The 27,569-nt window shown below is 51.4% G+C and overlaps 1 protein-coding gene across 5 annotated transcripts in view; it reads right to left on the minus strand.

Moving 5' to 3' along the window:
• LOC128842558 (transmembrane protein 121) overlaps window positions 1–17,436 on the minus strand; it is a 183,877-nt gene extending 166,441 nt beyond the window's left edge. The window contains exon 1 of one of the 5 annotated variants that reach the window (XR_008446026.1): window positions 17,022–17,436. The gene's annotated coding sequence lies outside the window, so the exon portion shown is untranslated. The remainder of the gene's footprint in view (window positions 1–17,021) is intronic. The other 4 variants (XR_008446025.1, XR_008446024.1, XR_008446023.1 and 1 more) reach the window with 4 other exon arrangements.
• Window positions 17,437–27,569: the final 10,133 nt, after the last annotated feature.

A 27,569-nucleotide genomic window follows, 5' to 3' on the forward strand; every position in this document is an offset into this window, starting at 1 on the left:
GTTGAAGTGACTGTAAATGAAATAGAGGGTCCTGTGGCAGAACAGAAGTTCTGTTAGTCTTAAAGGTGCCACAGGACCCTCTGTTGCTTTTTACTGATTCAGACAAACACGGCTACCCCTCTGATACTTGTAAATGAAATGTTTCGGCTCAGTTCAGCAAGCTGAATCGCTTCGATTCGGGCTAGAATATTTTATTTCCACTGCCCCGAGGGAAAATTTAAAAATTCCAGCAAACTTGAAAATCTTGATTCTGCAGAGACTGCGTTTTCTTCTCAGCTCTCCCCACACCCTCTGCACATGTCTAGGGTTACCATATTTCAACAAGCAAAAAAGAGGACGGGAGGAGCCCGCCCTAGCCCCGCCCCTGCCCCTCCCACTTCCCGCCCCCCCAGAACCCCCAACCCTCCCCCCATTCCTTGTCCCCTGACTGCCCCCTCCTGGGACCCCTGCCCCTAACTGCCCCCCGGGACTCCACTCCCTATCTAAGCCTCCTTGCCTCTTGTCCCCTGACTGCCCCAACCCTTATCCACACCCCCACCACCAGACAGACCCCTGGGACTCCCACGCCCCATCCAACCACTCCCCACCCCCTTACAGCCCCCCCCAGAACTCCCAACCCATCTAAACCCCTCTGCTCCCTGTCCCCTGACTGCTCTGATCCCTCTCCCCACCCCTGCCCCCTGACAGCCCCCCCCAGAACGCCCAACCCATCTAAACCCCTCTGCTCCCTGTCCCCTGACTGCTCCGATCCCTCTCCACACTCCTGCCCCCTGACAGCCCCCCCAGAACTCCCAACCCATCTAAACCCCTCTGCTCCCTGTCCCCTGACTGCTCCGATCCCTCTCCCCACTCCTGCCCCCTGACAGCTCCCCCCCAGAACTCCCAGCCCCCTACCCCCCGCTCCTTGTCCCCTGACTGCCCCCTCCTGGGACCCCTGCTCCTAACTGCCCTCCAGAACCCCACCCCCTACCTAAGACTCCCTGTTCCTTGTCCCCTAACTGCCCCCTCCTAAGACCCCCCCCCAACTGCCCCCAGGACCCTACCCCCTACCTGTACCCTGACTGCCCAAAACTTTCTCCACTCCCCTCCAAAAGCCCCCACCCGTTTCTTGACTGCCCCATCCAGAACCTCCCTGTCCCTTCTCCTGCCCCCCCTTACCCTGCTGCTCAGAACAGGGTGTTGGGCTCTGTGCCAGCCGGACACATGGCTGAGCTCCCCAGCACAACACAAAACCCGGTCCCTGGTCCTGCACAGGGCTGCCGGAGCGGGCTGCAGGAGGAGGAGCTGCCGGCCGGCTCAGAATGCAGGGGGGTGGGGGGGGGTGGGAGGAGGAAGCTGCTCCGGAATCCAGCCCGGGACTTTCCTGCAGCCCTCCCAGCCGCTCGCTCTGCTCTGCCAGGGGAGGGGGAAATCCCGGACATTGTGAGTGCTTTACAAATTCCCCCCGGACGCTATTTTTAGCACACAAAAGGAGGACATGTCCGGGTAAATCCGGACGAATGGTAACCCTACACATGTCCCTCCTCACAGAATGGTGCGTGACACGCACACACACCATAGGTTGTTTCTGTGATGGCGGAGGTTCCCTCACCTACACACTAAGGGGTCAGGATTCTTTGTCTGAAAGTGTGCGTGGCACTAGTAAGCAGGGCGTGAAGATGCCGTGGACCTTGCATGGCAGCCCTCTACCAGAGCTTCCAGCAGAAGCAACATGTTTCCCTGGAAGGCCATGCAGAGCACAGTCCTCAGGGGTGGAGGGACTTAGGGAGAGGGAATCTGCTTCTTGCCTCTCACTTATGCCCCTGCACCATCATTTAAAGCCTGTTCATAACTGCAAACACAAGTTACAACACAGCTGTCTTTATTGCCATGTGTATTGTAGGCAGGGCCTTAACAGTGTCCTGTAACCAAGCAAGGCTTAATTATAACCAAGGCTTGGTGAGAGCACACAGTTAATGTCTAAACTGCCAGTGGTAGCCAAAATGTAAGTGGGCCCCCATCTCAGCAGTAGCTGTCGTGTGTTTGCAGCCTAGATATTATTATATTAATAACGAGGAATCTCCCGATCCTCCCAATTCCTTGTAAACGCAGCCGAGATCTCCAAGGCTGGTTTCAGTACTTAGATTCCCTGCTAACAGCCCTTTCCTTCATTTATGGCTTTGTCTAGATGGAAAGCGAGGAGCTGCTATAAACACTTAATGTAACATCCCTGCCTACCTCCTAGTTTCAGCATTTCACGTTCCAGTGGTGCACGCTCACACAAGGATCCTCCAGCCTACACAAAGTCACACACACACACACACAAATCCCCCTGCCTTCACTCACAGTCACTCCCTCACAGGTACCATTCACAGTCCTTGCTCATTTGACAGCTGCACACGAAGACATATACAGATATAGACTGAAAGACACACATAATAACACTCACAGGCACATCCTATCAAATATGCTCTTGTATGTCGATCTTCTTCCGCACCCGCATCTCATTCCCTGCTCGCCTGACAGTCATGCACATTGACAATCAGTCACACAGTCACAGACACACTCAGAAACGCACAATGCACCTGTGTTCCCTCATCAGCCTCATGTTTCAGAAGTTTGAGTCAGCCAATCAGGAAGCTGAAGCAATCCCATGTGACGTAGTCGGTTTACTGCACAGAAGGAATAATGAATAGTGCAGGGGTTCTCAAACTTCATTGCACCGTGACCCCCTTCTGACAACAAAAATTACTTTATGACCCCAGAAAGGGGGACCAAAGTCTGAGCCTGCCTGAGTCCCGCTGCCTTGGGCAGGAAGAGGGGAGGGCAAAGCCAAAGCCAAAGCTTGAGTCCCACCATCCTGGACAGAGGGCCAAAGCCCCAGGGCTTCAGCCCCAGGCAGGGGGCCTGTAACCTGAGCCCTGCCACCTAGTGCTGAAGCCCTCAGGCTTGGCTTTGGCCTTGGGCAGTCGGGCTCAGGCTTCAGCCCTGGTGACCCCAATAAAATGGGTTCATGACCCACTGTGAGGTCCCGACCCACAGTTTGAGAACCACTGGAATAGTGAATGGTCTAAGTGAACAGTTCACACAATATCCACTAGCATAAAATTGTTCAAATAAATTAATCCATTTGAAGACAGCACTGCTGAATACATTGGGTGGGAACCAGGATCAGTTCAGGAAGGGTTCACTAGCTGTAGAAGAGGCGACATTTGTAACAAACATTATTTTTAATTTGACCAGCTATGATCCTGACTGTGCTCACTAGCACTGCAGAGCCCCAAAACTGCAGCGCACTGGCCCTGTGACAACTCCTAACTGGAGTCTACTGGCCCTGCAGCTCCTAGCTGGGCAGGTCTTTCAGGTCCAGGCCCTCTCTTCCGAGAACCAACAGAACCAGGTGGAAGGAGAAGAGACCTGCCTTTCCTGCAAAGGTTACTGAGACAAAGTACAATATTTATCGCTTTTTTGCAAAGTAATTATTGATTAAAACAGGCAAAATTAACATAATGGAATCAAGTCCTGTCTGGGTCTTGTAAACGTGTTTAGTAACCCTGAAATACTGGATTTAATGTGCTGATAGCTCCAGTGATTCCACTCCAGCTGCACCTTACCCAGAGTTAGCCTCCTTGCCTGGGTGTGCTGTAAGGAATGTGAGCGAAATCCTGACCCTGTGGAAGTCAAGCTTAGTGACAGAACCAGGGGGGTTAATTACAGCAGTACCCAGAGCTGCCTCATGCTGCAGTGATGTGTCCAGCCCTCTGGCCAGCAGGACAGCCAGGCTGGAGAGGGAGGAGCTAGAGAGGTTCCTGGTGGAGACTCAGACAAATACCCCCCAACATAAAAACAACATTGACCATGCCAGCCTCACACTCAGCTTCTTAGCACCAGAGTGAGAGGGGCTGGCAGCTAATTAGCTGGCTGCTGATTAGCTGTCCTGCTTCATGGAGTTTTATGAGTGATCCCATGAGGCAAGGTGCTAGAGCAGGCTGAACGATGCTATGGGCCACACACAGTCAACTAAACCATCCAATTCACTGCCTTTGGCCAAGCAATGCCTCTTCTGTAGTCAAGTCCCTGTGCTTTGCTGGCACAGAGGGTCAGTTCTTGAAAAACGTCAGTTCTTACTCCTCTGGCTGTTCTCAACGGGAGTTTGGCCTGAGAAAGGGCTAAGTAAGTATGTCAGGTTTTGGCCTAATCAGCACATTTCAGGGCCGTGTGCACAAGTAACGGTGGTAAGCAAATATTACTTGCTGTGCATTCATCCAGTCCAGGTACAGAACAATGCCATGTGACTCATCACGGAGCAACACGCCTCAAGTTTGGAATACCCATGATAAATTCACAGAGTAAAAGATTCCGAACAATATTCATTGAATGATTTCAAATTATGAATACATTCAAAAAAATGGTGATGTGTTTATGGTTATTCTGCCACCGGAAAAGAGGCTAATTTCATTAGATAAATTTAGCCATTGTGAATTATTCTCCAGCTCTGCTGTGTATACGTAGTCTGAATAGCATTTTGGATCCTTCAAGATGAAAGGTACTATTATGGAACTGTAGTGACTTACTTCCCATTATAGGACTGATTTTGACACTCCCCCATCTCCCTGTCTAACTTTCTCTACAAAGCTCCTTTCTGCTGTTTCGTCTTTCATCTGTGGTCTCTAGCTAGAGAAGGTTTTCTTTTTAATTTCTTTTTAGAATGCTTGAGATTAATCAGACAAGGCAGTCTGGGGATCTGGCAGTCTGGGGATCTGACACTCTCACTAAGGTGTTGCTCACAAAGAAGTCTGCATTTTTTATTTAGTTAGTTTTGTAAACTCCTACCTCAAAATGGCTTGGACTGAAACAATCCCCTTTATTTTATACATTAGTCCTTGATGAGAACTGCTGCATGTTTTTATTAAGGTCAGGTGGGGATTTTCACCCATGTGATGTGCCGATATGAATTTCTGAGAGCTCTCTGCAAGGCAGCTTCCCATTAATCCTATGGAGTTTATCACCTCCTCGGTGTTGCCTGCAGCGTTTGTAAACTCTGTCGGCTTAGCAGCTGTGGCTCAGGGAGCATAAGGGCCCTCCTCTGTGTCTCTGCAGGAAATGACGCGCGCAGCCTGCAGACTGCTGGAGCTTGCCAGCCCTTGACAGCAGTAGCTCCATTGTACAAAAAATTAGAAGCTCTGCAGAAGAACGAGGTTCCTGAAGGACACTGAAATCCCCAGTGGGGGCTCCCTGCAAGTTACAGTCTCAGCGGGATGATGGAAAGGATCTAATGCAAGGTAAGAGAACCCAGAGGAAGCAGCTGCTGCCTAAGGCAGGGCACTTGCCCTAGCCACTGGCCATAGCCGCAGAAGAGCTCCCCATAGGGTGACCAGACAGCAAGTGTGAAAAATTGGGACAGGGAGTGGGGAGTAATAGGAGCCTATATAAGAAAAAGACCCCAAAATCGGGACTGTCCCTATAAAATCGGGACATCTGGTCACCCTAACTCCCCAAAGCACCCTTAGGCAAAGGGGAAGCCTGGTTCTCACTGTAGGCCCCTTCAATAACTCTGTGCCCTTCCTCCTGGACCCTCCCCTCTCCATAAGAACTTAGAAGGTGACACCTTGGCCCACACCAATTATGAATTCTAGACAACCCTTTCACTTCCATTACAGAGTCATGGACACTGGGCACTCTCTAATCCAGTCATTGGCACACTCCCCCACCCCACCGCCCAACTCTGCCCACTCCACTCACAGTCACTGAGGGCTAATGGGGGCCAATCACATACTCTTGAAATCTATGGCGCAGAGAAAGGATAGTTGCAGGTCATCGATCTGCCCATCTCAGAGCCAATTAAGGGAGAAATCTATTTATCTCCAATTAGAGAGCGTCCAGTGGAGGGCAATGAAAATGATTAGGGGGCTGGGGCACATGACTTATGAGAAGAGGCTGAGGGAACTGGGCTTCTTTAGTCTGCTGAAGAGAAGAGAGAGGGGGGATTTTATAGCGACCTTCAACTACCTGAAGGGGGGTTCCAAAGAGGATGTAGCCTAGGCTGTTCTCAGTGATTGCAGATGACAGAACAAGAAGCAATGATCTCAAGTTGTAGCGGGGGAGGTCTAGATTGGATATTAGGAAACACTATTTCACTAGTTGAGTGGTGAAGCACTGGAATGGGTTACCTAGGGAGATGGTGGAATCTCCATCCTTAGAGGTTTTTAAGTAGGGTTACCATATGTCCTCTTTTTCCCGGACATGTCCGGCTTTTCGGCAGTCAAACCCCCGTCCGGGGGGAATTGCCAAAAAGCTGAACATGTCCGGGAAAATGGCGGCTCTGCTCCTCCCTGACTCTTCGGCTCTGTTTAAGAGCCGGGCTGCCCGAGCGCTACCGGCTTCGGGCAGCCCCCGTGCCTCCGGACCCTGGGCCGCCGGAGCCCGGGAGGGGAAGTGCCCGGCTGGAGGTGCAGGGTCTGGAGGCACAGGGGCTGCCCGAAGCCGGTAGCGCTCGGGCAGCCCGGCTCTTAAACAGATCCGAAGAGTCGGGGAGGAGCAGAGCCGCCGCGGCTGGAGGCTCTGCTTCTCTTCGGCTCTGTTTAAGAGCCGGGCTGCCCGAGAGCTACCAGCTTCGGGCAGCCCCCGTGCCTCCAGACCCTGCACCCCCAGCCGGGCACTTCCCTGCCTGGGCTCCGGCGGCGCAGGGTCCGGAGGCACGGGGGCTGCCCGAAGCCGGTAGTGCTCGGGCAGCCCGGCTCTTAAACAGAGCCAAGCTGCCCGAGCGCTACCGGCTTCGGGCAGCCCCTATGCCTCCGGACCCTGCGCCCCCAGCCGGGCACTTCCCCTCCTGGGCTCCGGCGGCGCAGGGTCCAGAGGCACGGGGGCTGCCCGAAGCCGGTAGCGCTCGGGCAGCCCGGCTCTTAAACAGAGCCGAAGAGGAGCAGAGCCTCCAGCCACGACGGCTCTGCGTAACTTACACTGTGTAATTTACACAGAGCCAAAGAGGAGCAGAGCCTCCAGCCGCTGCGGCTCTGCTCCTCTTCGGCTCTGTGTAACTGACACAGTGTAAGTTACGCAGAGCCGCCACGGCTGGAGGCTCTGCTCCTCTTCGGCTCTGTTTAAGAGCCGGGCTGCCCGAGCGCTACCGGCTTCGGGCGCCACTGGAGCCCGGGAGGGGAAGTGCCCGGCTGGGGGGCGTAGGGTCCGGAGGCATAGGGGCTGCCCAAAGCCCCAGTGCTACCGGCTTCAGGGTTTGCCAGGCAGCCTCCAGACCCTGCGCCCCGGCTGGGCGTTTCCCCTCCCAGGCTCCAGCTGCGCTGGGGAAGCGCCGGCTGGGGCCGCAGGGTCTGGGGGCTGCCCGGCAAACCCTGAAACCGGTAGCACTGGGGCAGCCCTTTCCCCCTGGCTGGGAGTGGAAGGGAGGAGGGGGCAGAGCTAGGGTGGGGAAGGGGCGGAGTTGGGGCGGGGCTAGGGTGGGGAAATGGGCGGGTCCAGGGCCCATGGAGGGTCCTCTTTTTTTATTTATGAGATATGGTAACCCTATTTTTAAGGCCCGGCTTGACAAAGCACTGCCTGGGATGATTTAGTTGGGGGTTGGTCCTGCTTTGAGCAGGGGGTTGGACTAGATGACCTCTTGAGGTCTCTTCCAACCCTAATCTTCTATGATTATATTATTCTAAGGCGAACACACAATATTGAACAATATTGAACAGTGGCTCACTCAGTGAGTACCCTCCAGTGTGTTCTGAACTTGGCAGGATCCTGTGGAAAAAATAGTATTTGATCATGTAATTAAATATGGTACCCTAATGCATACACACGTGGGAGGAGGAGGCAAATTAAGGAAGCACAGGCAACCTTCATTCTGGTATTTCCTAACTTTTGCAGGCTTGACTTTGGAACTTTAATGTTCTTTTAAGAGAGTTTTGTATGCGAGAGAGTGAGTGAGAGAGAGAGAGAGAGACTAGGTTTTCAAAACAAATTGAAAAATGAGGAACTCCATCCTGAGGAATCATATTGACACCCAAATGGTTCATCAGAAGGGGTGGAACCTTTAGATCCATTGGACAGACCTCTGCCACTTGAGCTAATAGAGGAACTGATAGCACTAATGATTATTTTTTTAACAAGGGCAAACAACATATTTCCCCCAATCTTGTTCTTGGAAATGGTTGAACCATTTAGGCTGAAATGTTCACACACAAAAAAAGTCAGCCTGAGGTAGACACCTGGCATGGAAAATTTCAGCCCAAGCAGTTAAAGACTGGCCACATTATAAGCAACTGAAAAGAGGGTCTTATAATGGGAAATCTTAGGCAACCTTAAGTATAGGTGGTGCTACTATATAATAATTTGTTGAGCTCCAACAGTATACAACAGTGTTTAATTTGGACAGTTGGTGTGAATGGCTCACGGTGTTTATGATGGAAGTACATGTAAAGCTAGGTGGTGGATGTTGCAGTCTTTAGCAGTAATGGGAGGAGGCCTGGTGGAGGCTTGAGCCCCATATACACAGGATGTTTAGCAGTTCATAGGCTAGTTTGTATAATGGGTAGGTGGGTCACAGTTAGGAAGATGAATGTCTGGGTTCTTCATGGGAAGGGAGGGTTGGCTAGATATGGGGCATATTGCATAAAGTATTTATAGCGTCTATGCGTTTTTTTCTGTCCCTCCCACCGTCTCTCTCCTCAGTGGAACGGGGCCCAAGGACACTTACACCTGATAGGTTGGGTTGGGTTTGAAATTCAGGAAAAAGAGAAGGCCCAGCCCTACTTCAGACCCATAGAGTGCCTCATTCCTGTCCTGCCCACAGAGCCCTCCACTTGCTTCCCTCCATCTCCCTCAGCAGCCAGCCATAGGCAGCTCACTCCTTCCTTCTGCACTGCATGAGGCACAGCATGTAGGGGGATTGGCAGATGTGCTAAATTAACTCACAGCCCCCCACCCTCTTGCGCCCCACTGTGGGTTCCTCCCCTGGATTCCCCAGAGTCACTCACAGTGTAAGCTGACACGGATGAATGGCCTCCACTAGCAGTTGTGCCTGCCTATGCTGAGGCTGACTGTGGTCCTCTCATTCTTGCATTGCAGATGCACCAGTCTCTAGCTGTTACGATCCGGGTGACACCAGACATATACAGGTGCCTTATGCTGCACATGAGTCTTCATGGGCAGTGTTGAGGAGGCTGCCAGTGACTTGCTTCTCTCCTGCCCCCACACAAAGATGTTGTATCTGACTGCCCCCAGCCAGCTGCTCCAGCCCCCGAGGGAGGCAGAGCAGCTTTCAACAGCCAAAGGGCTGGATACCATAGTATTTGATGTGACTGGAAGGCGGAGACAGCTCTCCAGCAGTTTACACCCATTCAGGTTTCTGTAGGGACTACTCTTATCCAGCGACACTGGGAGAGAAGAACCAGCACGGCACATAGACCAGCCCCATCACATAAATATCACTCCCCAAATCCAAGCACCAGCTCAGTGGCTGTCCAGAGCTGGTATAATGTTGGATTCCTCTTCCCTCCACCTCAGCCCGATCTACTGCTGCCCACCTGAATTAACCTGACTCTGCCATGGGGGAGCAGAGCTCCATAGCCAGCTCCTCTCATTCCACTGACACCCTTTCCAGGGCTAGCATCACTGAAAGGTCTGGTGTGGGAGGGAACTCTCCACTTGGCACAGGTAGATTTTGGGGGTGCTCGGTGGCAGTTTCCAGTCCCAGCTTGATGGCATGTGGCTCCTCCTACAACTTGGGAATGTGGAGAGCTGCAGTGGCAGCTATGCAGGTGCTGGAAACAGGAAAAAAAAGGAATAGAATCTCCCCTTTGCAGAGAGCCCTTCTGAAATGGTACTCGGACACGGCGCTCACTCTATTTTTCACACCAGGAAACGAAACTTTTTTGAGGGGGAGGGATTGAGAGAGAATCCTGCACAAAAAGCATTTCCCACAGCCTGCCCTATGCTGGATCCCCCAGATCTCCAGCTTCAACTAACAGCTTCCTTTCCCAAACACCCAGGATTCATTTCTCACCAAAGCCTGCAGTGAACTCGAGCACCGTGCCATCAAACAATGCTGCTGGGGAAGGAATTGTTCTGCCCGAAAACTCTTGCTTCAGGGTCAGGTAGGAGGAGAAAACTGGCTTCTTGGGAAACACAAATATCTTGGATAATTAGATAAGATGGCAGGGAAAATGAGGAGGAACAGATAAACCCAACTAGACTTGTCTTGGTTCCATAAATCTGAACACTTCCGCTCTTCCATTGTTTTTTATTGTTTTCTGCAACTGAAAACCACTCACAATAGTTTTGCTCCAGGGCGATTAAATTGCCAAATGTGCCTCCTAGCAGCTCTCTGGAGAGATCCATATTTACATACAAGGCGTACTATCAAAGCAACAGTAGCTAATTGAGGAGAAGGCACAGCAAGTAAACACAGATGGCTCCCATTCAGCTGGACCTCTCCATGCCATTGCTATGAAGCACAAAGCCAGTGCCCCTCATTCCTGGCACCTGTGAAGCAGAGAGACTTAGAACCTTGATATGGGACCGCCTGAGATGTTTGTGTGCCCCTCTGGGGAGAGGGGGAAAGGGCCTGGATTCCAGCATCACAATCCGTGTGGAGAATACAAAGAACTCTTTGAATGAGAAGGAAAGCTGGAGAATTGAAGAGAGAACTGATTGTTCATAAAGGCGGCCTACAAAAAGTGCTGAGATATGCCCCTACACACACACACACACACACACACACACAGCTTTGTGAAGAGATAAGGCTAGAGAAGTCAAGGCTGCCCGGGAAGTGGAAGTGAAGGCAGAGAATAGGGTGTTCTAGGAAGCTCAGGTAGATGACCTTGGAGCAGAGGGGTTATATGTTTCAGCCTCTTTTCCTGCTAGGGGTTTAGGTTCAAAACCCAGACAAAGGTCAAAACTAAGATTCCTTCCCCTAGTCACTGGGAGTCAGTGTTTACATGATGTTTACTATGCTTGTCTCTCAGCCAGCAGGAGCTGCAAGACTAGAATGATCGGATGGATCAGGATAGAGTTGCATTGGCTGAACTTTGTCATGGAGGCGTTAGGTCAAATATGGGGGCACTGATGGATTGCACAGTCCAGAGGCAATGTCTGAGACCCACAGTGTTCTATTGTGTCACAGCCTGGAGCCCCCTGCAGTACAGGAGGTGCAGTACATACACTTCAGGGCTTCATCCTGCTCTCCTTTCCACCAGCATACAATGGGAGTAATCCCAGTGATATGAATAGAATCGCACCAGTGTGAGAGGAAAATCAAGCCCAGACTATTTCCCATCTGGAAATGTTATCCTTGCACAATTATCATGTAAACCAGAGCTGAGAAAGCAACAGCTTGTCCCTTCCCTGTCTCCAGCCCATCCTCCGGGGAGGCAGGGCAGGACTGTACTTGGGACTGCTTAGCCCAGTCTACCTAAGAAGGATTTCAAGCTGTGGGATTTCCACCACTTCATTTGGGAAGCTGTACCACAGTGTAAACAACCTCAACATTAGAGACCTTTTCCTGGTTCTCACCCCCACTAGTTTTCTGCTTGATTATATCCCATTATTCCTCCTTATATCCCGTCTCACTCCATTAAGTCATTCCAATGACTAGAAGCCACTGGACAACCAGGAATCAGTGGACTTAGGGTCTATCCTGTAGTACCTGCTCTAGAACCTCAGATGAATCACTTCATTTCTCTGAGCCTCTGTTTCTTCTCCTACCCCGTCTGTCTGGTCTGTTTAGACAGTAAACTCTTCAGGGAAGGACCTGCCTTTCAGTAGGGATGTGTACAGCACCTAGCACAACAGAACCTGTATCTGAGTTGGAGCCTTTAGGCTATAATTATAATATAATATAAATATTACTGCTATGATATAAATAACAAAGAGGAAGCTAGCAGGAATATTAACACAGCTGCATTGCATGCCTGTACAATTTATGGTGCACATTGTACAGTCACAATAATAATATATCAACCTACATATTTAACTAGGAAACCAGGAATAGAAAATATTACATCTCCTTAGCTAGGTGCTAGTACAGCACCCTCCAACATAGCATCTGGGCATCTCCCAGGGCTGTGGGGATTTATTCCCAAAGAACTCCTGGGAGGGAGAAAAGTTCCACCTCTTTGTTACATCCAGGGATCAAAGGCCCAGCTCCTCAAAGGTATTTAGGATCCTAAATTCCATCAACTTCACACAGCTGGTCTAAAGCAGAGCTGGGAACTGGTCACAGGTCTCCTGCATCCCAACTTAGAGCTCCAACACAATCATTGCTGTTAAGTAAGGGGTGTCTCTCTTGGCTTTTTGAGATGAGGTGAATGGGGCAGGGTTTGAGTTCCCATTTCTACCGCGGCTATTGTTTGGCTGGAAGCAGTTTTCTGTAAAACTGGGTTAAGCAGGCAGCCGAACATTTGTTTCCTTTGGGACGGCTGCATCCTTGCAATGGGAACAAGAAAGAAACCAATTTTCTATTCAATTCAAACTATCATAAGATGCAGCAAAAATCATGGCCAGACCCTAAAATCACATGATCCACGTTGATTTTAATTTTTGTAAACCCTGATTTTCTCTGGCCCTGGAGGCTCTGGCGGGGGGATTTTTTGGAAGGTTTTGCTGTTTCTGTTTCTCTGAGATACTTACATTCTCCCTCATGCACATTACCCCGCAGCAGCTCTGCACCTGACAGCCAGAGCAGGGAGAATGTGCATGGTGATGTCACAAAGGAAGTGGGGACTCACAAGGGATGGACAGAAGAGACCCCACCCTGTCCCCCTGTCTCTTTTGATGTGGGAAAAGACTAACCCAGCTTCTTGACCCCCAGTCTCTGGGGAGTTTATGGGGGCCCCATAGGATCTGAATTCATTCCAGTAGGTCTAAATATTCCCACATAATTACATGCATCTCAGGGCTTGTCTTCACTACCCGCCTGGATCGGCAGGTAGAAATCGATCTCTCGGGGATCGAATTATCGCGTCTTGTCGGGACGCGACAATCGATCCCCGAATCGATGCACGTACTCCACCAGCGCAGGTAGGAGTAAGCGCCGTCGATGGGGGAGCCGCGGCGGTCGATTTGCCGCCATCCTCACAGTGGGGTAAGTCAGCTCGGATACGTCGAATTCAGCTACGCTACTCGTGTAGCTGAATTTGCGTATCTTAAATTGATCCCCCCCCCCAGTGTAGACCTAGCCTCAGATGCTAGCCTCATCCCCGCTGGTGAATGGTATCAAAGCCCCACAGAGCTTTCCCTTTGGAAGTCCAGCTTTCCTAGAGGAGAGCTTTGCATGGCGCTCTGCAGGCTGGGAGACACTAGCTCAGCCTGACCACTAGCATAAGGGCAAAGGGCCATTCACTGAGCATGCTCTGCCCCAAGTCCCCCAGAAGATTCACCCAGGACTTGCTCAGCTGCAATGTGCCTGATGATCATAGAACGCTCGGATGAAGGTGGAGGGAGAGGCATTTCCGCAGGCATCCAGATCATGACACACTGGGGGCTTGGAAGGCAGGAAACGGGATGTTGGAGTTGGTTTGGAACTGAGGGGAGCCAGTGCAGAGCATGGCCCACCTGCAAGATTTCGTCCATCTCTCCAGGTAAGAAGATATGGTATGATGCAGGGGACTCAGAGCAGTGCATGGCAGGAGCCCAGGTCAGAAGAGACAGAGGTCTCTCAATGATTCCTTGGTCTATCTGAATGGCTTCCAAGTAAAAAGATGTGTTTTCCATCTACTAGCCCTGCAAACTTTCCCTCAAGTCTGGAAGTTGAGCTGGGTTCTTTCTGACTTACATATCACCATCAGGAACAAGGATCCTGCAGTTAGTCAGCACAGATGCCAGCACCCTCTGCCATCATTGGGCCAGCCAGTCAGGGCTAATGTGGGTAGAATCCAGCTCTCTCTCCTGTCACAGGGCTGGCCAGGTAGGGCTATTGGGGGTAGATTCCAGCTTCTTCTCCCATCTCTGGGCTGGCTTTGCAGAGTTGTAGGGGATGGTGCAGCCATATTGCAGAGGGACACACAGAACTTTGAACTCGGCTCTTGGCCACAGAAGAGATCTCCAGTTCCCCCTTAAGGAGCAGCACAGTATGTACAGAAGCTTGTGTCTCCACCCTGACTGCTCCATTTGCTCCTGGTGAGCAAGTAACAGTGATTCCAGAGAGCCATGAGCTAGAACCCTAGAATGTTTTTGAAAATCTATGTTCTAGAGCATTATTCTGGGCAGGTCTCTAGCCTGCGTTATGCAGGAGGTCAGACTAGATGATCACAGTGGTCCCTTCTGGCCTTGGAATCAATAATATTTGAATTGAACCCCTTCCAGTTCTGGGAAAGTCTGGATCTGGATCCAGAGATAAATGCTGCAGTTTTGGCTCATCTTTCTAATGGGCACTGACAGAAATCCTGAATCCACATGCTCCCCTCAGCTGGATTCACATCTCAGCTTCCCAGCTCAATCCATCTCTGTGGATGGTGACACTCTGTCCCCGTGGAAGGAAAAATAGACTGCAAGTGGGAATATGTCATTATGCTCCAGTTATGGAAAGGTCCCTGCCTATTCCCAGCAGTTATAATCTTCCCCATTTCTTGCAGTAGAAAATGCATAGCATCGTCTTCTGGGGCAGTCTCTGCTTTAGACACCACTGCACAACAACAACAACAGTAACAATAATCACCTAACTCTTACACTTGTCATCAGTAAGGGCCTTCGGCCTGACCAAAGGAAATGCCTTCTGGGAGTAGAGAGTCAGATTATTTGTATTCATTATGTTCATGGCAGTAGCACCTAGCAGCCCCACAGACCATGTCTCCCCTGGGTTAGGTGCAAATACAGAACAAGAAGTCTGCCCCAAAGAGCTTTTCCTGTGAGTGTTAACCTCAGCTGCTGCCTCTCTCCTGGGTAGCACTGCATGACACTAGCCTCTGATATCTACTTCCATTAGCCCTAGCTTGGCTTTGGGAATGTTGTGTTGCTGCTGCAAATTCATTTGCCATGGAAAAGGGAGCTGTGGGGTTTTCTTAATTACCATAATGGGATTATGGTAATTAAACAAATGGGTTTAGTGTCTGACTCCCCTGCAATGATACCCACATAAACCTGAGAGCACAGGGTCAGCTGCGCCTCTCTCTTGTACCATGCAGCTGAGCGGCTGTGTAGGAAACCAACACTTCCATCAGACACTGCCCCTTTTCTTTTTCACCACTACCCAGTGACATCACAAACAAGTGCCAGTGGCATCAGACTCTGTTGCCATGACAAAGTTCATGATGCAGTGTTGACTTCCCCTGTATTTTAGCAGCAAGGACACATGGAGTGTTACTAATCAACCACTGAGAACTGCACATCAGTGGGGTTCACCCTAGCAGACACATGTCTGGGAAAGTGAAGATCTGACTCCAAATGGCCTGGCTGAAATACTGCATGTCAGTCACACCCAGGAGAATCCTCAAACCAGGCACAAGGGATGAAGCTGGGGTCCGGAGAACACCTGAGAAATCCAGCCATTCCCTTTAGCTTCACAGAGCACTGCAGAAACACAAGGGCCCTGAATGGGCAGCTCACTGCAGTTATGATTAACGAGCTGCCAGAAATATCTCAGCCATGTATGTGTGCAAGGGAAACATTCCCATCCACAGTCCCGGGCAGAGCAGCCGGGAGCCCTTTCCCGGCTGCCATCGCCGATCCACTCACAAGATGTGAGTACTAAATGTGGGCACTCAGGTAAGAGAGCTGCCTTCCTATCTGCAACATCCCCCTTGCCTCCTCAGGCAATTACACTTCAGCCCCCAGCCCCCATGCTGAGAGACAGCTCAGCCAGCAGCAATCCTGGACTGCAGGAGCCTGTTGCCAGCATGGGCCTATATGGTGGGCTTCCCAGCTGAAGTGATGTTCACTGTTCAAGGCAGGAGACAGAAGGGGACAAGATTTTACCTTCTTGTTTCCCAGTAATATTTAGCACCTGCCTCGATCCTCTAACAATCTGCCCCTCTCAGGCAGGAGACAGCTACAGGGGGACATTACATGGGGGCTTAAGTCCCCAAGGCGAAAGGAAGCAAGTGATGGACAGTTCCTTGCTGATCCCCCCGTCTCCCTTTTCATTGGTATAGCTTCTGGGGCACCGGTGCCAGCATGAACAGTCATCCTGATACACACAACAAGCCTCACAGAGCCAGAGCCCTTCCAGAGCACTGCTCCGCCCCAGGGAGCTGGGGGAGAACCCAGCTTCCTCCCCAGGCAGGAAGGGAAGAGCCCTTGGAGTTCTACCCACTGAAGTCTCTGGCAGGAGTGGCCTTAACTTTACTGCCTGCTTACAGTGATGCAGCTGTCTGTAACAAGTAGCTGGGGGAGGTGGAGAGGGGCAGTGGTGTCAGATGGGCGGGAGACTGAAGCTCGGGCACTGGCCCATGCACGTTGGTGGGGTTTTATGGCCAGTTGCCTCCTCACTTCTGCAATAATCGTGCCCATGGTTATGTTGATTGATGCCAGCCCTTCCCTGCCCATGGGGTGCCGGGGGAGATCCAGGGAGTCGGGCTCTCCCCCCTCTTCCCCATGGGAATGGCCTCTCCTAACACAGAGCTTGTCTGGCGGGAGCTGTAGCTTCCTCCTCCATGCACAGTTCAGGGAAAGCCTGGCTTCCTCCCGCAGCTGCCCATGAGTCACTCAGGCTGGGCACAGGACGGGTGCAGCCCTCCGACTGGCATGCCTGCCACCCGCGGGGAGCCCCAGCCTTCGCCAGCTGAGCGAGCGCCTGGGGCAGAGGGGGCTTCCCTGTGGGAGGTGGCAGCCCGAGCCACACTTCAACTAGTGCTCGCTGCCCGAGCAGATCCGCGGGAGGCGGCGGGGGGACCCTATTGACCCCCCCCATCCTCCCTTCGGTTGGGTCTGAGTCCCTCCCCCCGTCGGGAAAAGGCTCCGACCAGCCATGCCTCTGCGCCGGAGCAGGGCTCGGAGCCCGGCTCTGCTCCACGCCAGGGAGTCAGGCAGAGCCGCGCGGGGGGGCGACCAGCCCCCGGCGCCCCCGAGCCAGCGCAACGCAGCGCAGCACTTGCCCCCTCTCCTACCTGGGAGCTGTCCAGAGGCTGTAATCCAGCGGCGGCTGCCGGGCTCTGCTCACCTCCCTCCGTGCCGTAAATCCTGGCGGGGATCACGCGGCGGGAAGCCCCGAGCTGGCTAATCCCGGGGCTGGGGCAAACCCCCAGCGCGCTGTGGCCCCGGCGCTGTCCCCAGGGCGCAGAGCGGGCGGTGCAATCCCCGCCGCTCAGAGCCCGCCGCTCGCCACTGCCCGGCCGGCGCCCGCCGCCTCCCGAGCGCTCCCTGCGCTCCGTTTCGCTCGCCGCCGATTGGCCGCTGCTCCTGTGCAGGGTCGGCCGGCATCGCCCGCGCCTCCAGCCTGCGCCCCCGCCACCGCCCTGCGTCCCGCCAGCCCTGGGCAGGGCGCACACCGGGGAGCGCGGAGCTGCTGCTGCCGAGGCGGGGGCGGGCGGCAGGCGCGGGGGCGGGCACGGGGGAATCTCCGCAGCTGCTCCTCGCACAGATTGGGGAAGCTGGGAGGAGGCAGCGGGGAGCGGAGCAGTCGGTCTGGCCGCCAGCTGGGCTTCGTGCCGGGGAAAACCCGCCAGATTGGGGGCGCAAGGGGTGGGGCCCCGAGCCCTCCTCGGGCTCTGGCCGCAGGGGCAGCACAGAGCAAGGCACCGGCTGGGCCGCTGTCTTTCCGCCTGCCTCAAGTTTTCTTCGTTCGCCGGCCCTTAAGTGCCCAGTGGCCCCCGATCAAGTCCCTCCCGCACAGGGGCCCAGACGGGCTCTGCCCGCTCCCTGGGGCACGTCCCGCTCTCAGAACTGAGTTTGGCACTTTGGAAACTGGCAGCGGCGGGGAGGGTGTCACGCTCACTTTCCAGCCGGGACAAAGCTCAGGGGGACCCAAACCCAGCCCGGGGGAACCCAAGAGATGGGGACAGTTCAGGTCAGGGGGTCGGTGAACGTGTGTCCCAATCAAACCGAGCTCCAGCTGCTTTCAGCGGCGCCCCTTAGTCCCTGATGCACGGGGTGGGCCTGTGGAGCCGAGAAAGGGCAGGGCTGTGCCACTGAGCCACTTCTCTGCGCTGAAATGTGGAGAAGGCACCACCCCTCTCCCCCGCCATCTGCACCACTCCCCTGGAGAGGGGACTGACCCCCGAGTGCCCAGAGAACCTACGTGCATGGCCCACACAGGAGGGCCTGCAATGCCCTGTGCTTTTCATTGGGTGCAGTGACAGCCTCCCCAGGCACCACTACCAGATCCAGGGGTAATCCACCCCCTCCCCCAATTCCTTGCCTTTCACGCCCTCCCTTAACACCAGGAGTCACAAAGCTACTTCGCCTGCGGCATCCCCATAGCAACCTGAACTCTGACCCACGGACGCCCTGATGAACTCCCTCCCCAGAGACAGGCACGCTGGGAGGATCCCCTTTTTCAAACTGTTGCAGTAGGTGTCCTTTCTTCTAAGGGAAGGGTGAGATCACGCAGGGCCTGGGCTGGACTCTGCTGAAACGCACCTGCCTGCTGGAGGCTCTCTTTAAAGAAGCCAAACGTTAATGCTCAGCATAGGGTCCCATGGGGCTGGTGCATAGCCAGTGCTGCAGGGGAGCGCTGCACTGACAGATCTCCTCTCCCACAGGCTGAGGGGTGGTGATGGTGTTAAAGGGAAACAGGGGAGTTGATGGTTGAGGGAAGTGGGGAAGCTTGTGCCCATATGGAAAAGTTTAAGGTGCTGATCCAGAACCCACCAGTAACAAGGCAAACATATTCATTGACTCCAATGGGCATTGGAGCAGGCCTAGCTGCTCTAGGTTTCCATCTAGACACCTTTAAACGTTTTAACGTGGCTAAAAGACTCCATCTTTCCCCTCCTACACTCTGTGCCAGTGCCGGTCCTTTTCACTCCCACTGCATCCCCTACACACATGCCCTCTCATCTTCCCTGCCACACCTTACCATCCCATAGCTTGTTATGGCCAGAAGGGACCACTGTGATCATTGCTCTGACCTCCTGCATCACATAGGCCATGGGACTTCCTGAATTAATTGCTCCTTCAAGTCCAATACCTGTCGTTGAACTAGAGCAGAGCTTTTAGAAAAATATCCAGTCTTGATTTAAACATTGCCAGTGATGGGGAATCCACCACACGCCTTGGTCAGTTGTTCCAAGAGTTAATAACCCTCATTGTTAAAAAAGGATGTCTTATTTCCAGTCTGAACTTGTCTAGCTTCAGTCTCCAGCCCCTGGTTCTTGTTATATCTGTCTACTCAATTGAAGAGTCCATTATCAAATTTCTGTTCCCACGTAGGTACTTATACACTGTGATCAGATCACAACTTAACTTTCTCTTTGATAAGTGGCATACATTGAGCTCCTTAAGTCTTTCACTATAAGACAGGTTTTCCAATCCTCTAATTGTTCTCATGGCTCTTCTCTGAACCCTCTCCTATGTTTCAACATCCTTCTTGAATTGTGGGCACCAGCCCTGTACACAGTATTCCTGTAGTGGTCGCACTGGTGCCAATGCAGAAGTAATAGAACCTCCCTACTCCTACTCAAGATTCCCCTGTTTCTAGAGCCAGGGAGTGCATTAGCCCTTTTGGGAGCTCACATTCAGCTGACTATCCTGGGAAGCAGTGAGTCTCAAAAGGATTTGGGTCATAGTGAATAGAGTACTCCATCTTATAAATATGGTCGACATGCTTTGTTCCTAGATGTATAACTTTACATTTAGCTGTATTAAAACACACATTGTTTGCTTGCGCCTCACGTTATCAAGCAATCCAGATCTGCCTGTGTCAGTGATTATTTTCATTATTTATCACTCCTCCAAACTCAGTGCAATCCATAGACATTGTCAGGAATGATTTTATGTTTTCTTCCATGTCATTGAAAAAAGTATTAAATAGTATAGGGCCAAGAACTTGTCCTCACACCTTCTCAGTAATAATTCCCCATTTAGCATAACATTTTAGGTCCTATCAGTTAGCCAGTTTTAATTCATTTAATGAGTTTCATGTTGAATTTGTATAGTTCTCGTTATTTAATCAAAATACCCTGTGGTATGAACTCAAATGCCCTACATAAGTCTAAATATATACATCAACACTATTACCTTTATCAACCAAAATTGTAATCTCATAAAAAGTCAAGTTAGTTTGACCTGATCTATTTTGCCATAAACCCATGCTGATTTGCATTAATGATATTACCATTTTTTAATTCTGTATTAAGTCCCATATCAGCCATGCCATTATTTTGCCCAGAATCAGTGTCAGGTTGACAGACCTATAATTATCCAGGTCATCCCCATTTACCTTTTTTTAAATATTGGCACAACAACATTAACTTTCTTCCAGTGTTCTGGAATTTGCCCAGTTTTCCAAGACTTATTGAAAATCAACATAAATAGTCTAGAGAGCTCCTTAGCCAGCTGTTTTAAAACTCTTGGATGCAAGTTATCTGGACCTGATGATTTAAAAAGTCTGACTTTAGTAGCTGTTTTTAAACATCCTTTTAAGTTACTGTTAGAAATGGAAAGCATTTCATCATCTGATATTTATCATCATCTGTCTTTCCCCAAATACAGAACAAAAATATTTATTGAGCATTCTAAATTTTCTGCATTATTGTTGACAATTCTGTTATTTCCATCTAGTAATGGACCAATACCATTGTTAGGGATCCTTTTGTTCCTAGTTTACTTAAAAATCCTTCTCATTGTCTTAGGGTATGTCTACACTACGGGATTAATCCGAATTTAGATAATTCGGATTTGAGAAACAGGTTGTATAAAGTCGAAATGAGTGCGGCCACACTAGCACAGTAATTCGGTGGTGTGCGTCCAAGTACCGGGGCTAGCGTCGATTTCTGCACTGTTGCACTGTGGGTAGCAATTCCATAGCTATCCCATAGTTCCCGCAGTCTCCCGCGCCCATTGGGATTGTGGGTTAAGATCCCAGTGCCTGATGGGACAAAAAACATCGTCGCAGGTGGTTCTGGGTACAGCCTCACTTCCTCCCTCCCTCCCTCCCTGCATGAAAGCAACGGACGGCAGACAACCATTTTCGCGCCTTTTTTCCTGGGTGGGTGAACACTGCAGACTCCATACCACGGCAAGCATGGAGCCCGCTGAGGTCAAGACAGCACTCATGAATATTGCAAACACCTCGCGCGTTCTCGTGGAGTTTATGCTCAGCCAGGACCAGAAAAACGAGGCGAGGAGGCAGCGGCGGCGGCAGCGCAGCGACAAGCATGATGAGGACATGGACACGGACACGGACACAGAATTCAGTGAAACCACAGGCCCCGGTGCTTTGGAGATCATGTTGTTAATGGGGCAGATTCTATCCATGGAACGCCGATTCTGGGCAAGGGAAACAAGCACAGACTGGTGGGACCGCATAGTGTTGCAGGTCTGGGACGATTCCCAGTGGCTGCGGAACTTTCGCATGCGTAAGGGCACTTTCATGGAACTTTGTGACTTGCTGTCTCCTGCCCTGAAACGCCAGAATACCAAGATGAGAGCAGCCCTCACAGTTGAGAAGCGCGTGGCGATAGCCCTGTGGAAGCTTGCAACGCCAGACAGCTACCGGTCAGTCGGGAATCAATTTGGAGTGGGCAAATCTACGGTGGGGGCTGCTGTGATGCAAGTAGCCAAAGCAATCACTCAGGTGCTGCTACGAAAGTTAGTGACTCTGGGAAATGTGCAGGCTATAGTGGATGGTTTTGCTGCAATGGGATTCCCTAACTGTGGTGGGGCAATAGACGGAACCCATATCCCTATCTTGGCACCGGAGCACCAAGCCACCGAGTACATAAACCGCAAGGGGTACTTTTCAATGGTGCTGCAAGCACTTGTGGATCACAAGGGACGTTTCACCAACATCAACGCGGGCTGGGCGGGAAGGGTTCATGACGCTCGCGTCTTCAGGAACACTACTCTGTTTAAAGGGCTGCAGCAAGGGACTTACTTTCCGGACCAGAAAATAACCGTTGGGGATGTTGAAATGCCCATAGTTATTCTTGGGGACCCAGCCTACCCCTTAATGCCATGGCTTATGAAGCCATACACAGGCAGCCTGGACAGGAGTCAGGAGCTGTTTAACTACAGGCTAAGCAAGTGCAGAATGGTGGTAGAATGTGCATTTGGCCGTTTAAAAGGTCGCTGGCGTTCATTATTGACTCGCACTGACCTCAGCCAAAGAAATCTCCCCATTGTTATTTCTGCTTGCTGTGTGCTCCACAATCTCTGTGAAAGTAAGGGGGAGACCTTTATGGCGGGGTGGGAGGCTGAGGCAAATCGCCTGGCTGCTGATTACGCGCAGCCAGACACCAGGGCGATTAGAAGATCACACCATGAAGCGCTGTGCATCAGAGAAGCTTTGAAAACCAGTTTCATGGCTGGCCAGGCTACCGTGTGAAATATCTGTTTGTTTCTCCTTCATGAAAACCCTCCCCCTTTACTGACTGATTTTCTGTAAGGAACCCACCCTGCCCCTTCCCCCAGCTTTCTTTCAAACCAAATAAAGTCACTATCATTTAAAAATCATTTATTCTTTATTAATAGATTAGAAAAAGAGGGAGGGAACCCGGGTGGTATTTGGGAGGAGGATTGCTGGGAAGGAAAAAGCCACAAAGAAAAGGTTAAAAAAATGACAGCCTTTTGCTTGGGCTGTCTACTGGGGTGGAATGGGAAGGTGTACGGAGCCTCCCCCCCCGCGTTCTTACACGTCTGGGTGAGGAGGATACGGAACATGGGGAGGGGGGAGGGTGGAACAGGGGCTGAAGCGGCAGTCTGTTTTCCAGCAGCCGTTCCTGAACCTCCACCAGACGCCGGAGCAGCCCCAGCGTTGCATCCTTCATCCTCTGGTCTTCCTGCCGCCATCTCTCATCTCGATCGTCTCTCCTCTCCTCACGTTGGTCCCTCCTCTCCTCACGTTGGTCCCTCCTCTCCTCACGTTCACTGACTTCTTTCCTATACTTTGAAACTGTTTCCTTCCACTCATTCAGATGAGCTCTGTCACTCCTGCTGGATTGCATAATTTCAGAAAACATGTCCTCCCGCGTCTTCTTCTTACGACGCCTTATCTGTGATAAACTTCGGGATGGAGGAGGGAGGCTTGAGGAATTTGCAGCTGCTGTAGGGAGGGGAAAAAAGAGAGAATTGTTTTAAAAGCTACATTTTGCAGAACAATGCTTATACTCTTTCACGGTGACCAACACTGTTCACATTACATAGCACATGTGATTTCTGTGCAAGGTCGCATTTTGCCTCTTAATGCTGAGTGCTTGTGGCTTTGCTGCTAGAGATCACAGGTCTGGGCAACAGAATTCGGCTTGCATGCGGCCATGGTAAGCCATTGTTTTACAGCTTCTGCACCCTCCTTTCCCACATACCAAGCATAGCCTGTAGAGTGCTGCAGAAGCCTGGCCAATCTCAGCCAGTTGGGGGGGGGGGCAGTGGGGGGGGACTTGTCTGGGCCCCTTCAGGCAAGTAGAGTGCTGCGGTTTTTCTGTTAACATTCAGCAGCACCAGAAAACAAACTAACCCCCCCCCCCCCCCCCGCCATGAATTCTCTGGGATGATCACGGTACCCTCCCCCCACCGCGTGGCTGGTATCAGGGAAGATCCCTGCAGGCACCAAACTACCCCCCCCCGCCGCCGACCCCCCCCCCTCGCCATGAATTCTCTGGGATGATCACGGTACCCTCCCCCCACCGCGTGGCTGGTAACAGGGAAGATCCCTGCTAGCCAAACGCGGAAAACTTCAGGGCCAATTTCCCATCTGCGCTTGGCGAACTGCAGGGAAGGATTTATTTTCCGCCACAGGCAAACAGCCCAGTAGGAACGGCCACCTCTGTCCCCTTAATTAAGTTCCCGTATTTCAACCAGGTTACCAGGAGTGATATCACTCTCCTGAGGATTACACAACAAGATAAAGAACGGATGTTGCTTGAATGCCAGCAAACACCGGGACCATACGCTGCCAGGCTTTGTCAGGCAATGATACCAGATTACTTGCTGCAAGCATGGCGTGGTCAAGTGTCCTACCATGGAGGAGGGAATAAGGATGCACTGCCCAGAAACCTTCTGGCAAGGCTTTCGGAGTACCTCCAGGAGAGCTTCATGGAGATGTCCCTGGAGGATTTCCGCTCCATCCCCAGACACGTTAACAGACTTTTCCAGTAGCTACAGACTTTTCCAGTAGCTGAACTGACCGCGAATGCAAAGTCAGGCAAAGTAATCATTAAAAACCGTTTGCTTTTAAAACAAGTTTTATATTTTAAAAGGTAAACTCACCTGAGGTCCCTTCCATGGGGTCAGAGTCTTGGGTACTGGCTTGGGAGGCTTGGGAGGGTACTTCAGTCAGGGTGATAAAAAGATCCTGGCTGTTGGGGAGAATGGAGTGCTGTGTGCTCTCTGCAAGCTCATCCTCCTCCTCCTCCTCCTCCTCCTCCTCCTCCTCTACCCCATCGGCAGAATCCTCAGGCGTCGAGACTATCCCCGACCCAGAATCCACGAACAAAGGTGGGGTAGTGGTGGCAGCCCCCCCTAGAATTGCATGCAGCTCGGCGTAGTAGCGGCATGTCCGCGGCTCTGACCCGGAGCGACCGTTTGCCTCCTTTGTTTTTTGATAGGCTTGTCTGAGCTCCTTGACCTTCACGCGGCACTGCTCAGAGTCCCTATTGTGGCCTCTCTCCATCATGCCCTTGGAAATTTTTTCAAAAGTTTTTGCATTTCGTCTTTTAGAACGAAGTTCTGCAAGCACTGAATCCTCTCCCCATACAGCGATCAGATCCAGTACCTCCCTCACGGTCCATGCTGGTGCTCTTTTTCGATTATCAGCCTGCATGGTTACCTGTGCTGATGAGGTATCTGTGGTCACCTGTGCTCTCCACGCTGGGCAAACAGGAAATGAAGTTCAAATGTTCGCGGGGCTTTTCCTGTCTACCTGGCCAGTGCATCCGAGTTCGGATTGCTGTCCAGAGTGGTCACAATGATGCACTGTGGGATAGCTCCCGGAGGCCAATACCATCGAATTGCGGCCACACTAACCCTAATTCGAATTGCTAAAATCGATTTTGGCGCTACTCCGCTCGTTGGGGTGGAGTACAGAAATCGATTTAAAGGGCCCTTTACATCGAATTAAATGGCGTCGTTGTGTGGACGGTTACAGGGTTAATTCGAATTAAAGCTGATAAATCCGAATTAAAGTCGTAGTGTAGACCAGGCCTTAAACTCTTCTGGCCATAGGTCATATAGTATGTCCTTTTGCTTCCCTTACCAATTTTCTACAATTTCTAATTTCTCATTTATATTCATAGTCATCAACTTTCATTTTATCCTATTTTTATTTAGCTATATATTTATTTATTATTGGTGCTTTCACTTCCCCTCTAAGCCAGGCTGATTTTTGAACCAATGTAGCCTTCTTTCCTGATTGTGGGATAGTGGCTTTTGGGCATCTAGTCAAATGTTCTTAAAGTTCCCGATTATTATTCACATTTCCATTTACATTCTTCATCCAGGCTGATTTGGCTAATAGTTGTTTTCAACTTTGTGAAATTGGCCCTTTCAAAGCACCAAGTATTATATTACTGCCCTCATCTCCCTGTTCCGTCTCTCCTTCCCCTCTATGTCTCTCTGTTGCCTACTCCTTTCCATGCTCCCCTCCCCTGCACTCCTGTGATGTACAGTAACAGACACACATACCTCTGTGAATCTGTGATACTGTGCCACACCCCTAGCACAACAGAGCCCCAGTCCTGACTGGGACTTTGAGTGCTACCCCAATTCAAATGCTAATAATAGTTTCACGGGGGCCTCTATTGGTTCAGAGAAGCATCCATCCTTCTGAATTCCCCTAACCATTTGCTTTTCTCCCCTGGCTAGTGTAGAGGTGTATATATGCCATGATGAGATTACCATGAGGTACAAGACACAAGTCCTGGATCACAAACATTCTCATGATATATACCCCAAAAGCATACAGAACGGGAGATGCACATAACATTCCGCAGCCCCAGAGCCCTGGCTCACTTGGAGTCCCCGGAAAATGTTAAGCTGATGACAACTTTGGTGACTCCATTTTCCTGACAGGCAGTGTCACAGCTTTTGGATGCAAAAGTCCCCAGTTTGATATCTTGCTGGAATGGATTCTTCATGCATAGGGGTAATCCTTCACTGGCTCGTCCCATGTTTGGCACTGCTGGATCAACTGCGCCAGGGCTCGCGGGTTTTATTTCCCTGTATTTCATCAGGATGCATCTATTCTTCTCTCTGACATCAAGAGGCATTTCTGGTTTACTCTCCTCTTTTCAGGGGCTTCCAGTCACTTTGTGAAACAGCTTGTTTCCCAGGGAGAGTTTGGTTTTTGAAATTTGAAGATGATGCACTCAGCTGGGTTTTCTGTTGCATTTTTTTGAAACACCCTTATTGAAATATATAATCATTTCACTGCACTGTGCTGCTAGCTTGTGTCGCCCCAGGGAGTGCTGTCGCAGAGACCTTCTCTGAAGCACAGTTCCCTCCTGCTTCCCCCCTGGGGTAGTAATTTGCTGCTGGCCTAAACCAGGAGCAAAGGATGAGCCCCCTGCCCCCAATGCTGGTTCAGTTATGCAGGCCAGCACACCTGAAGCATGAATCCTAGGCTCCGCCCATTTCCCACGTAGCCAGGGGCATGTGCAGGAATTTAAACTTGGCCTGGGGACTGGAAGAGATCTGCAACTCTGCCATGGACCCAGGGGCCAGAGGAGCTTGCTTTCCCTGCCGCAGCCCCAGAGGAGCTCTGTATCCCCATTGATTTCTGGGGGCCCGTGCCTCTGCTTGACCCCCCTTGTGCATGCCCCTGCCTGCACTCCTGCTCACCTGCTCTAGTGAAGGAGGTTGCAGACATGTCTCCTGCTCCATGTACCTGAGTAGTCCAGGCAGGAGAGTGCAAGGAGAGCCTTCACTGGCCTGGGCAGGCACAGTGTAGCCCTGGGTGATTGCAAACAAACCGATGGCATGACATTTCAAAGCCTGCCCTGTTGCAGCATTAAAGGAACACGGCACAAGACTGCCATGTAAAGTCATAGCCATCTCCCTGAAGGCCCTGGCATCATACCATCTGTACAGTGCTATGAGATCAAAGCCTGGAGCCCAGAGCCTGTTGGTGCAACCGTGTCATGCTCACTCTAGTGACAGGTAACACTGTGCTGCACGAGAGAGAAGAAAGGGGAGATCTTCTGCTCTTGCTGTGTCTGGACTTTGGACTCAATAGCAAGGTGTGTCGCTTCCTCAGCTCCTACCCTTGCATGATGACATCACATTCATGCCAAGGATGATGACTGCACACAAGTGCTGTGCTCCAGAAGCATGTGTGCATCCCATTTCCCAGCCACTCTGGGGTGGGTGTGAGAGTGCTGTGTCCACACACACACGCACACACACACACACACACACCATGCACAGCCTTCCTGCAGCCTTGCCCAGAGCTGGGTGGGAGTGGGGCTGAGAGTCCCTTCCACCTTTCTGCAGGGTAGGTAGAGGTGCTGTGAATTGGGAGAAAGCGGGATTCCCACTCCCTTCGTGGGGCTGTGGGAGACACT

The sequence above is a fragment of the Malaclemys terrapin genome, chromosome 8, assembly GCF_027887155.1.
Source record: "Malaclemys terrapin pileata isolate rMalTer1 chromosome 8, rMalTer1.hap1, whole genome shotgun sequence".
In the NCBI taxonomy this organism is placed as follows: domain Eukaryota; kingdom Metazoa; phylum Chordata; order Testudines; family Emydidae; genus Malaclemys; species Malaclemys terrapin.